Here is a 12,881-nt window from a genome sequence, read left to right as displayed (position 1 = left end):
ATGTATGGAATATTACAATTTTTATTTTTATTTTTTTGGTTAAAGTCAGAGAGATGCTGAAGCTAATGCACTAGGAGATTCAAGAGTCCTGAGAAAGGGCAATGTTGAGATGTCAGTTTACAGTCAACAATCACAATGTTCTGAGCAAAGGGCAAGAGGCTTTAAATCCAGGTTTTCTTAGTTCACAGGAATATTACTTAAGAAGAGAGAGTTTTTGGTGTTCTCACAGGGTTGGGGAGAAAAATTTGGACTTAAAAGGTAAGATACTAATTACTTAGAAGCAAAAAGTGAGGAACTAAGCCTGAAACACTGACATTTTTCTCTTTAAGGCAAGTCATGTAGTTTAGGAAGTTAAATAAAAGCTGTATAAATATTCTAATAAGCAGATCAGGGTATTAATCAAGTCAATTCTTATAAGGAAAAAATAATCATATTTCAAGATTCACCAGAAATACCAGAGGGTTACAACCCAGAGTCTAGAGAGAACAAAATGTCTACAGATCTTTACCAAGAGTTCAACCTAATCTTACTTAATTTCCCAGTTATATTGCTATGATTGACCACAAATGTGTTTGCCTAGCAAAGAATATAGTAAAATATCAAGAAGGGAAGATTTTTAAATATTATGTAAAGTGTCCAAGATTCAAGTAAAAATTTCTAGGCATGTCCAGAGGCATATGTATATAAAAGAACAAATAAGCAAGAGATACAAGTTCCTTTAAATTACTAATCTTAATATGGTCAACAAACTTGAGGACAAGTTGCTGAAAAAAAACAAACAAAAATAAACCAGGAAATTTCATCAGAGAATAAAATCCTTTAAAATAACTAAATAGGTAATGTAGAATTATAAGTTAAAAAGCTGCAATTAAGCACTTAATAAATAAATATAACAAGTGAAAACAAAGCAGTGAAATGTCAGCAGAAAGTCAGATTATCATATCAACAAACTGACACATTTAAAAAAAAAGAATAATAATTATAGTGCATTGGTCCAACATGTGGGTAATTGAAGTTCCAGAAGATGATTCACAGAATGAGCTCACAGAAGCAATTCTGAAAGAGAAAAAGACTATAAATTTGTAAAATTGATGAAAAAGATCATCCCCAAAATTTTACATGGTTAAAAGTCTGCCCAGAAGACCTGGATTCAATGTCTGGGTCTGGAATATACCCTGGAGAAGGAAATGACAACACTCCAGTATTCTTGCCTAGAGAATCCATGGACAGAAGAGCCTGGTGGGCTATAGTCCATGGGATCGCAAAGAGTTGGACAGGACTGAGCAACTAACTCTTTCACTGCAAATTACAGGTTGAATAAATATAAAGAAAATGGAATCCCAGATGGAGAGAGTTCTTCAATATGAAATTATGTAACCCAAAAGGACATTTAAATAATAACCAAAGTGTTAACAGAAAATAATTCTCGACACAAACTGATCTACTGAATTAATAAAATAAAAAACACTCAGATATTTTGTGAAAATAGATAATCCGATTCTAAAACATAAACAATGCAAACAACATAGTATATCCAGGTTAATATTAAATCCAGCTCAAAGGGAAAAAAAAAAATATATATATATAGGACAAACACAACCAGGTATCATGACTTAGAGTCATAATTGAAACAGCATGATTTGACATAACAGACAAATGGGCCAAAGGAACAGGATAGATTCCAGAAAGATATCCACTTTCATCAGTATAATGGTTCTTTGAGTTACAAGTAAGGCCTTACTATACAGTTCAACAGAAAAAAAAGTACTGTACTTTGAACACAGGGACTGACAAACAGGACCGAAACCCAACACTAGGAATGTACAAAGCCTAGCCACTCCTGGAAGAGGACAGCTAGATATAGAAGCTACTTCAGTATACCTCAATTAACCCAGAAATCAAGGAGATACCTCAAACTAACCCATTTGGATTACTTTGATTTGCATCACAGAGCTGATCTCACAATAACTTGGTCATTTCTGTAACTAGAATATAAAAGACTTCTCCAATACACTTAGATAAAAGTTTCACAACCCTCCTCTCCAAACACTTGGTACACTGCTGCCATCCCTGATTACACATTACCCATAAAACATCGGTATTTAAAATCTGAAAATCCCTAGATTTAGTAGCTGAACCACTCTCAGCAAACTGCCCTGGGAGCCAAAGGATAGTCTGGTGGAATAAAGAGCACCCCAAATTACACATCAACCAATCCTCAGTGCTGCCTAGATCTAGTGAATATTCACACATTACAACACTGATGTTGAGTGAATACCCACACATTACAAAACTGATGTTGATACTCCTGCCACATCATATAAAGAATTCAACTCCAAATGAATAATAGTTATACAGGTGATCTCATGTTATAAAAATTGACTTGTATGTTTATAATTTTATACTTTCTTCTACATGTATAAGTAAAATAATAACCTTAAAATATATTCACATGTCCTTCAAGTTCATTTACTGAATAGAAAATTTGATAATTTCTTTTATAAACTATGTCTATAAAATATAAACTAATATTTTTATTATAATGTATTACACATACATTTTGGGAGCTTCCCTGATCAGTTCAGTTCAGTCGCTCAGTCATGTCCGACTCTTTGCGTACCCATGAATCACAGCACGCCAGGCCTCACTGTCCATCACCAACTCCTGGAGCTGACTCAAACTCATGCCCATCGAGTCGGTGGTGCCATCGAGCCATCTCATCCTCTGTCGTCCCCTTCTCCTCCTGCACCCAATCCTCCCAGCATCAGGGTCTTTTCCAATGAGTCAACTCTTCGCACGAGGTGGCCAAAGTACTGGAGTTTCAGATTCAGCATCAGTTCTTCCAATGAACACCCAGGACTGATCTCCTTTAGGATGGACTGGTTGGATGTCCTTGCAGTCCAAGGGACTCTCAAGAGTCTTCTCCAACACCACAGATCAAACCATTAATTCTTCAGCGATTAGCTTTCTTTATAGTCCAACACTCACATCCATACATGACCACTGAAAAAACCATAGCCTTGACCAGACAGACCTTTGTTGGCAAAGTAATGTCTCTGCTTTTTAATATGCTATCTAGGTTGGTCATAACGTTCCTTCCAAGGAGACAGCGTCTTTTAATTTCATGGCTGCAGTCACCATCTTCAGTGATTTTGGAGCCCAGAAAAATAAAGTCTGACATTGTTTCCACTGTTTCCTCACCTATTTCCTATGAAGTAATGGGACCAGATGCCATGATCTTAGTTTTCTGAAAGTTGAGCTTTAAGCCAACTTTTTCACTCTCCTCTTTTACTTTCATCAAGAGACTTTTTAGTTCCTCTTCACTTTCTGCCATAAGATTGGTGTCATCTGCATATCTGAGGTTATTGACATTTCTCCCAGCAATCTTGATTCCAGCTTGTACTTCCTCCAGCCCAGCGTTTCTCATGATGTACTCTGCATAGAAGTTAAATAAGCAGGGTGACAATATGCAGCCTTGATGTACTCCTTTTCCTATTTGGAACCAGTCTGTTGTTCCATGTCCAGTTCTAACGGTTACTTCCTGACCTGCATACAGGCTTCTCAAGAGGCAGGTCAGGTGGTCTGGTATTCCCATCTCTTTCAGAATTTTCCACAGTTTGTTGTGATCCACAGTCAAAGGCTTTGGCATAGTCAATAAAGCAGAAATAGATGTTTTTCTGGAACTCTCTTGCTTTTTCAATGATCCAGCAGATGTTGGTAATTTGATCTCTGGTTCCTCTGCCTTTTCTAAAACCAGCTTGAACATCTGGAAGTTCACAGTTCATGTATTGCTGAAGCCTGGCTTGGAGAATTTTGAGCATTACTTTTCTAGCGTGTGAGATGAGTGCAATTGTGCAGTAGTTTGAGCATTGTTTGGGATTGCCTTTCTTAGGGATTGGAATGAAAACAGACCTTTTCCAGTCGTGTGGCCACAGCTGAGTTTTCCAAATTTGCTGGCATATTGAGTGCAGCACTTTCAGAGCATCATCTTTTAGGATTTGAAATAGCTCAACTGGAATTCCATCACCTCCACTAGCTTTGTTTGTAGTAATGCTTCCTAAGGCCCACTTGACTTCATATTCCAGGATGTCTGGCTCTAGGTAGTGTGAGTGATCACATATTCATGATTATTTGGGTCATGAAGATCTTTTTTGTACAGTTCTTCTCTATATTCTTGCCAACTCTTCTTAATATCTTCTACTTCTGTTAGGTCCATACCATTTCTGTCCTTTATCAAACCCATCTTTGCATGAAATATTCCCTAGGTATCTCTAATTTTCTTGAAGAGGTCTCTAATCTTTCCCATTCTATTGTTTTCCTCTATTTCTTTGCATTGATTGCTGCAGAAGGCTTTCCTATCTCTCCTTGCTATTGTTTGGAACTCTGCATTCAAATGGGAATATCTTTCCTTTTCTCCTTTGCTTTTTGCTTCGATTCTTTTCACAGCTATTTGTAAGGCCTCCTCAGACAGTCATTTTACTTTTTTGCATTTCTTTTTCCTGGGGATGGTCTTGATCCCTATCTCTTGTACAATGTTATGAACCTCCATCCATAGTTCATGAAGCACTCTGTCTATCAGATCTAGTCCCTTCAATCTATTTCTCACTTCCACTGTATAATCATATGGGATTTGATTTAGGTAATACCTGGATGGTCTAGTGGTTTTCCCTACTTTTCTCAATTTTAGTCTGAATTTGGCAATAAGGAGCTCATGATCTGAGCCACAGTCAGCTCCCAGTCTTGTTGTTGCTGACTGTATAGAGCTTCTCCATCTTTGGTTGCAAAGAATATAATCAATCTGATTTCGGTGTTGACCATCTGGTGATGTCCATGTGTAGAGTCTTCTCCTGTGTTGTTGGAAGAGGGTGTTTGCTATGACCAGTGCATTCTCTTGGCAAAACTCTATTAGCCTTTGCCCTGCTTCATTCTGTACTTCAAGGCCAACTTTTCCTGTTACTCCAGGTGTTTCCTAACTTCCTACTTTTGCATTCCAGTCCCCTATAATGAAAAGGACATCTTTTTTGGGTGTTAGTTCTAGAAGGTCTTGTAGGTCTTCATAGAACCATTCAACTTCAGCTTCTTCAGTGTTACTGGTCAGGGCATAGGCTTGGATTACCATGATATTGAATGGTTTGCCTTGGAACAGAGATCATTCTGTCATTTTTGAGATAGCATCCAAGTACTGCATTTTGGATGCTTTTGTTGACCATGATGGCTATTCCATTTCTTCTAAGGGATTCTTGCCCACAGTAGTAGATATAATGGTCATTTAAGTTAAATTCACCGATTCCAATCTATTTTAGTTTGCTGCTTCCTAGAATATGGACGTTCACTCTTGCCATCTCCTGTTTGACCACGTCCAATTTGCCTTGATTTATGGACCTAACATTCCAGGTTCCTATGCAATATTGCTCTTTACAGCATTGGGTCTTGCTTCTATCACCATTCACATCTACAACAGGGTATTGTTTTTGCTTTGGCTCCATCCCTTCATTGTTTCTGGAGTTATTTCTCCACTGATCTCCAGCAGCATATTGGGCACCTACCAACCTGGGGAGTCCCTCTTTTAGTATCCTATCATTTTGCCTTTTCATAGTATTCATGGGGTTCTCAAGTCAAGAATACTGAAATGGTTTGCCAGTCCCTTCTCCAGGGGACCACAGCTTCCCTGCTAGCTCATTGGTAAAGAATCCACTTGCCTTGCAGGAGACCCCAGTTCAATTCCTGGGTCAGGAAAATATGCTGGAGAAGGGACAGGCTACCCACCCCAGTACTCGTGGGCTTCCCTTTTGTCTCACCTGGTAAAGATTCCACCCTCAATGCGGGACACCTGGGTTTGATCCCTGGCTTGGGAAGATCCGCTGGAGAAGGGAACAGCTAACCACTGCAGTATTCTGGCCTGGAGAATTCCATGCACTAAATTCCATGGGATCACAAAGAGTCAGACACGACTGAGTCACTTTCACTTTCACATATACGTTGTAGAAACTTAATTTCAGTATATTTATGTGACTCCTTTGTGATCCCATGGATTGGGATTTTACAGGCAAGAACACTGAAGTGGGTTGCCGGTTTTTTTTTTTTTTTTTCCTCCAGGGGATCGTCCTAATTCAGGGATCGGTCTCCTGCTTGCATCTCCAGCATTGTAAGTGGATTCTTTACCATTCAGCCACCAGGAAAGTCCTACAACAATGTTTAATTTTGTATTAATAACTGAGTTAAAAGTACAAGGTGTCATTTAAAGCAGCACCAGGTGACACAGTGGCAAAGAATTTGCCTGCCAGTGCAGGAGACACAAGCCATCCCTTGTGTTTGATCCCTGGGTCAAGAAGATCCCCTGGAGTAGGAAATGGCAGCCCACTTCAGTATTCTTGCCTGGATAATACCATGGACAGGGGAGCCTGACAGGCTATGGTTATGGGTTGCAAAGAATCAGACATGATTGAGCACCTATACAACAACAAATAAAGTTACTGTTAATGATGCCAGGAGAAAGAAAATTTGCTAAAATATGACAAGTACCTGATATTGTATGCTTTAGTTTACTAATCTTCTCCAATTAGAAATATGACTGAGACATTTAATATTTGTTTAAAAGATGCAAAATACAATGACTAAATTTTTTGGCAAGGAATATGGCCATTCTATTGTAGCTTTGATTTTCATTCTTATTATTGTCTCTTTTTTTCCATCAACATTCCTTTTTTTTTCCTGATCTCATTTTATCTCAACTATAATCTGTTGATATTTTCCTAATTTCAAGTTTTTGTAACAAATGTGAAATTTAAAATAATATATTACAATAATCACAAATTTGAAGGATGTATATTATATAAATACCAGAGCTGATAAAAATATTCTGTACATTTATTTATAAATTTATTTATAAATTATAACTTTATTGTTATATAATATAGAATCCATTAAATTTTCTCCTCCTTTAAATCTGTACCATTCAGTAGTTTTTAGTACATTTACATAGTTGTGCAACCATCACCACTGTCTAAGTTAGAAACCAATCCAGGGGAAGCACAAATCTACTTCTGTCTCTATGTAGTAGCCTATTCTGAATATTTTATACCAATAGAATCACTCAACATGTGGCCTTTCAAACCTGTCTGGCTTCTTTCACTTAGTATAATGTTTTTGATGTTCATTCATGCTTTCATGTGCTAGTTCTTCTTTCTTCTTTATTATTAAATTATGTATTCCTTTGAATTGACCATACCAGGTTTCCTTTATCCATTAATCAGTTGGTGGGCATTTGGGTTATTTCTGTGTGTGTGTGTGTGTGTGTGTGTGTGTGTGTGTGTGTGTGTGTGTGTGCTCAGTCGTGTCTGACTCTTTGCAATCTCATGGACTGTAGCCCACCAGGCTCCTCTGTCCATGGAATTTTCCAGGCAAGAATGCTGAAGTGAGTTTGATTCTCTAGGGAATCCTCCTGACCCAGGGATTGAACCCATGTCTCTTGTGTCTCTTGCATTGGCAGGAAGATTCTTTATCACTATGCCACTACATTATTTCTAATTTTCCTTAATATGAAATAATACTGCTAGGAAAACGCTTGTAAAAGTTTTTGAGTGGATATAGATTTTTAATTTTCTTGAGTATATGCCCATATGTGACATTTTGTGAAATTACTAAACCGTTTTCCAATCTCTGTCCATTTTACAACCCCACCAACAAAGTAGGAGGGTTCTGATTTCTCCAAATTCTTGTCAGCATTTGTATTTGTGTGTCTTTCTTTTTTAATTTTAACCATTCTAGTAGGTGTGTTGTGAATTACTCATTGTGATTTTGATTTGAATTTCCTTAACAACGAATGTTATTGAGCATCCTTTCAGGTGTTTATTGACCACCTACTGTATATTTTCTTAGAGAATTGTCTATTAAAATTATTTACACATTTTAAATTGGGTTTTATCATTTCCTTATTGTTCAGTTATATGTATTTCTTACATGTTCTGGATACAAATGTCATCAAATATATGATTTTGACATTTGATTTAATGACATGTTGGATTTCCCTCTTGAAGACATCCTTTGAGGCATAATTTTTGATTTTATTAAGTTAAATCATTTGTTTTTACCTTTTGTGCTTGTTATTTTGATGCCATATCTAAGACACTATTACATATAGATTTACTCCTATGTTTTCTTGTAAGAGTTTTACAGTACTAACTGTAACATATATGTCTGTGATCATTCTCAGCTAACTTTTGTATATGGGTGTAAGATAGAGGTCAGCTATCATTCTTTTGCATGTGGGTATCCAGTTGTCTCAGCAACTTTCCTTGTTGAGGTAACTTGGCAACCTTGTCTAAAATCAGTTGATTATAATTATGAGTTTATTTTTATGCTCTCAGTATTATCCTATTTATCTATATATTGATATTTATTCAATTTTAGTAAATGTAGAAATCTGGAAGAATGAGACTTCAACTTAGTTCTTTTCAAGAATATGTTGGCAAATCTGGGCCCTTTGCATTTCCATTTGGTCAAGGATCCTTGATTTATACAAAAAGGTAGCTGAAATTTCATTGGGATTTCACTGAAGATCAATTTAGGGATCACTGCCATCTTAAAAATGAGGTCTTCCAATCCATAAACATTGGATATCTTCTAATTAATTTAGGGCTTCTTTAAAGTCTTTCAACAATGTTTTGTAGTTGTCAGTGCAGGTTTCTTGAACTTATTTTGTTACATTTATCCCAATGTATTTTATTTTCTATCATGCTATAAATGAACTTGCTTTCTAAATCTTCAGATCATTCACTGCAGTTGTATAGAAGTATAATATATCTTAAATTATTTTGTACTCCACAAACTTGCTAAATGTTTATTCACAGTTGTTTTTTTTTTTTTTCCTGGAAGTGCCTCATTGTGAATAGAGATAGCTTTTCTTATCCTCAAATGTGAATGAGTTTTAATTCTCTGTCTCATCTAATTTTTCTGGCTGGCACAGGATATTATTGAATAGAAGTAATGAGAACAGACACTATCTCTTGTTTCTTTTCTTAGGGAGAAACTATTCAGCCTTTCATCATTAAATATATTTAGAAAAATTATGGATTTTTCATACTATATCAGATTGTGAATGTTCCTAACATTCCTAGGTTGTTGTGTGATTTGTGTGTATATGTGAATGTTATCATGAAGGTGTGCTGCATTTTATTAAATGCTTTTTCCGCATATATTGAAATGGTCATGTTGTTTTTATTATTTATTCTTTTATATGATATATTACATTGATCCCACTTAGTCATGGTGTATAACTCTATATGTTGATGAATTCATTTTTCTATTATTTTGTTATTAATTATTTTGTCAATATGAACAGGATATATTTGTCCATAATTTCCTTTTTATGTGTCTGATTGTGGTTTCAGAATACTCCTTGCCGCACTGAATGAGCTGGAAAATAGACTTGCGATTTTTAAATAGCTTTGAAAAACTGATGTTAATTCTTCTTTAGCCATTTCATAGAATTCATGAACTTCACTGGTGCTTTGGTTTTCATTCTGAGGAAATTTTGGAGTTTTAATTTAGTATATTACTTGTTATAAGGATGCTTTATGATATAGAATGTTGATTCATCCACATTAGCACTGTTTTAGACCCAATCCCTAAAACCCATGAATGTTACCTCATGTGATGATATATTTTCAGATGTGATTAAAAATTTTGAGATGAGGAGGTTATTTTGGAATATCTAGGTGGATCCTAAATGTTCTACATCATAAGAATCCTTAAAAGAAAGAGGTGATGAAAGAAAGAAGACGTGCATACAAAAGAAGAGGCATTTTGAAGAGAGATATTTGATTATGTTGGGATTTAAAATCAGAGTAACACAGCTACAAGCCCAGGAATGCTGGCATCCATTAAAACCTGAAAGAGGTAAATGAATTCTCATTTAGAGCCTGTGGAGGAAATGCAGTCTTACTGACACTTATATTGGTGATACTGATTTTGAACTTCTGACCTCCAGAACTGTGAGAAAACACATTTCTGTTATTTTAAGCTACCAAGTTTTGAGTAATCTATTACAGGAGTCACAGGAAATTAATTGTAGATCTATTCAGATTTTCTATTTCACTTCAGTCAGTTTAGACAACTTGCAATTTTCTAAAGATTTATTCACTTCAGTTTAAATAATTAGTTGAAATACAATTTTTATGGTACCATTTTTAAAACCTTTTCATTTTATATTGGAGGATGGTTGATTAACAGTGTTGTGTTAGTTTCAGGTGTACGGCAAAGAGGTTCGGTTAGACATATATATGTACATATTCTTTTTCAAATTATTTTCCCATTTACATTGTTAGATAATATTGCCTAGACTCTAACCAAGGACAGAGGAGCCTGGCAGGCTATAGTCCATAGAGTTGCAAAGAGTCAGACACAGCTGAAGTGAATTAGCAAATACAGATGAGAAAATCTAGCTTTGCTCTGAAGGTATTTCACAAGTGTGATTAACATCTATAGTCAACAAAGTTAAAGTAAAGAGATTACTCTTAATAATGAGAATAGACCATTATCACCTCATCAGATCAGATGAAAATCTTAAGAAAAAAACAAAACAAAACAAAACAGGTTTCCCAGAAAAGAAGAGTTCAGCCTCAAGACTGCAGCATTAAACTCCACCTGAACTGTTAGCATACTTAGCCTGCCCTACACATTTTGGACTTGCAAGCCTGAAGAACTCTGTGAGCCAATTATTCCAATTCCTTAAAATATGGCAGAATAAGAATAGTATGATAAACTAAGGTAGTGTCTATCTTTCATGTGAAGCAACATGAGAGGAGCCTTCTAGGATGGTCATATTCTATCACTTGATCTGAATGGTTCTTAACCCTAGTGAATTCACCTTATGATATTCAGCAAGATAAGCCTTCCTCTCCTTCTCTCCTTGTTCTCTCTCTGTGTTAGATGTATAGTGGTATTATACTGATCACAGTATAGTATTAATTAATTTTAATTCAATGATAACTCACTAACCATTGGAACATAGGGAACATACTTTTGTGTTTCAGCAGAATTCAAGATTTCTGAATAAACTGTGTAGACAACTCAAGACACTGGACTAAGGATGCCTTGGGAAAATAATTTACAGCTGAAGAATACTAAGAGAAATCTAGAGAGTCCTGTACTGGAATGGATTTACAATTAAGGGAAGATGAGGTCCAAGGTCTCGGCGATAACTCTAGATCCCCAAATTCGGAGACACTAGAGCTCATAGGACCTTTAAGGAGGTACATTTACATTTCAAACAGTTAGAATATGAACCTAGAATCCTTTCCAATCCATTTCCAAGTGGAATAAAGGTTTTGTCTTTTTTTTTTCAGGAAGAGGAGGAAGTAGCTACCATTTTCTTCTGTGTATTAGCAAAGAAATCAATTTTTATTCAACTCTTATTCATAAAAGATCTGCCCCCCCCAGAAAAAAAAGATCTCTCCCTTCATATAGAAGATTTTTAAATCCAATTTTTGCTTCCCTAGCCAAATAGTTAAGCATTGGGGAAAAGGAAGCTGACACATTATTATGTAAATAACAATAATTAATCTGTCTTTTATTAAGAAAAAAACTTCAAGTGCCTAATTTGGATAAAATAAATAAATATGAATATTAAATACACAATTTGGATATATTTTCATAGTGTTATTAACCATTTGTATCCTAATCTTTGAAGCGCCAGCTACAGTATTTTGCTTATTTTTCTACTGGGTTCATGTCAACCTCAACTATGGTTTTAGTTATAGGGTAAGTTTTAGTTATAAGGATGACAGCAAAAGAATTCAAAGAAAAGGGCATATAGGAAAAGGTGAAAAACTTAAAAGAAGTTGGAACATAAAGGAAATGATCCTTATGTGAATCAACTCAAAAAAAAGTTCTGGGTTTATAGAAAGACATGTCAATAACAGTCAATGACTTTCTTGTTTGTGAGACTGGAAAAAGAATAATGATGTCAAGGTTGAAAGTTATTACTTAAAAGTCCTTTTAGTTACAGAATACCAATAAATAGAAAAAGAGAGAATAATTGACTTTTATTTTCAATAAATAGATGAATCATAAAAGATAGCAAATGGGGGATATTTGTGTGATGTGAGACATCTCTATGCAGTTTGTTTCTTACACAGCTTTGCTATTTACCTTCAGGATCCCTTAGTATGGGCTAAATAAATCAAATTAACACTGTCTTAAATCTGTCATTTGTGGTAGAAAGTCTTAAAGCACTATTTTTAAAATACGATCGTTTTTGTTATTTTAGGTTCACTGTGCTGTTGCAATTTCATCTTTCTGGAGGGAAAAGAAACAGACCTGCTGTTACACAGGACAGAGGCTACAAATAAGCAGAATGAATGGTAATTCCCCAGAGCAAGTATTTCAATAGTAAACTTTAACAGCAAGATTGAAAATGAGTGAACTAGTCCATTAAATTCATTTTATTACTGTAAAATCTTTCATTCCAAACAGAAGCAGTTGCCACCATTCCCCACACAGTGATGCAGTCTTATCTAAGTAATTCCCTTCTTTCTCACTGGGTGTAATCCTGAACTCTGATTTGATTACATGAACTTACTTAGACAAAAATCAGCTGAGCAGTTGACATTCTTTAAATAATACATCAGATAATCCTTTCCCTGTTGTGAGATACAATCTTCTATGAACTATATTCAAATAAAAGTGCTATTACTCTATCTGAAAATTATTGAAATTTTCAAATAAATCTATTGTTTCTGCCATTTTAAAAGCCAGACTGTGTGTTATTTTACACTTAAATTGAACTTTCATTTTTATTTCCAGGATATGAGTATTTTGTTAGATACATGTGGCACAAACATTGTATTCCTTATTATTGTTTTCATTTTCTCTCTTAGTAG

This window comes from Muntiacus reevesi, chromosome 6, assembly GCF_963930625.1.
Source record: "Muntiacus reevesi chromosome 6, mMunRee1.1, whole genome shotgun sequence".
NCBI lineage: Eukaryota > Metazoa > Chordata > Mammalia > Artiodactyla > Cervidae > Muntiacus > Muntiacus reevesi.
This window is presented reverse-complemented; position numbering follows the sequence as displayed.